Below are 1,332 nucleotides of genomic sequence, written 5' to 3' on the forward strand. Positions count from 1 at the left end.
TGTAATTAAATCTAGAAATAACTTTTTTCGAGTTACTTTTTTAATATTAAAACTTTGTTACATTAAACATAGTACCTATTCACAATGCCTCCCCACGGGACAGCTTAAGACACCGGGATCGTTTTTTAACGTGGAGAAAAAAATTGTCTTAGTCGTAAAGGATTTCTCTTCCACTGAGAGAGAAGAAATTGGAATGTAGCACCTGAAGAACAGATGGTATTTATTTGCTCCCCCACCGAGCAAATTAGGCACAAGGCCGATTTTTAATGCGAGGAGTGAAGGGAGGGGGAAGGGAAAAAGGGGACCAGCTCCCGAGAGGTGGGAAATGGGAGCTGGTTAAAGGTCAGGTATGTGGGGTTGCCCCCACATCTGGTCTTTGCTTGCAGTATCTGCCGGAACAGATACTACACTTTGATCTTAGCCAAAAGGCCAAGAAAGACAAATCATTTCAAGTGTGACAAGGTTTATTTGGAATATTTCACTTTTTGGAATATTCCACTTTCTTTTTTAGGAATGCACAGCATGATAACGGACGGAGTGATAAGCGTAGTAGTAGTAGTAGTAGTAGTAGTAGTAGTAGTAGTAGTAGTAACAATAACAATAACAATAACGATAATGATAATGATAATGATGATAATAATAATAATAATAATAATAATAATAATAATAAACAACAACAACTCAAATAACATGGACGCTGAACAGGTAAGTATAACCTCTAATTTCAGGGAACAAAATGATACCGAACAAACACAGCACAGACATGATAACCATCAAAATGAAAAAAAAAAAAAACGAAGAAAGAAATGGACAACAAAAGAGAATAGACTCGTAATGGAATGCTATTATAGAAGCCATCCTAAATATAGATAGGGAGGTTATCGGAAACGAATGAAAGAACTATGGGGCCTTTCCAGTGACTACCATACGACAGAACGAAGAATTGCCAAGCAAGACTGATACTAAAGAAAGGTTGGCTCTCTAAACTAGAACTAACAGAAATTCAGAGAAAAATAAATGATGAAACTGAACGAGAAGCATCCCCCAACGAAACCGCACGTAGAGAAAGCCCACAAGTTGAAGCCTCACAAGTAAAAACACCAAAGGCCGAGGACCAACAAAGAACGAAGTCTACAAACGTGGAAACCGAGATCAATGAAACAGTACTAACAGAGAATGAAGCAAATGAAGTAAATAAAATAATACAGCTGATGAACGAGGAAAAAATAAAGCTCCCATCGTTAAAGAACCAAAAGGAGAAGGAACTAAAAACAAAAACAGAGAAGGTTAACAAGCTCCTCCCACATATTCCAACAAATACAATCACAGACT

The 1,332-nt window shown here is 37.3% G+C and overlaps 1 pseudogene; it reads right to left on the bottom strand.

The window, feature by feature from the left end:
- Window positions 1-296: 296 nt before the first annotated feature.
- On the bottom strand, window positions 297-442 carry LOC145249204 (U2 spliceosomal RNA; annotated as a pseudogene).
- Window positions 443-1,332: the final 890 nt, after the last annotated feature.

Source organism: Euprymna scolopes, chromosome 27 (genome assembly GCF_053919585.1).
Source record: "Euprymna scolopes isolate OS-2025 chromosome 27, ASM5391958v1, whole genome shotgun sequence".
NCBI classification, from domain to species: Eukaryota; Metazoa; Mollusca; class Cephalopoda; order Sepiida; family Sepiolidae; genus Euprymna; species Euprymna scolopes.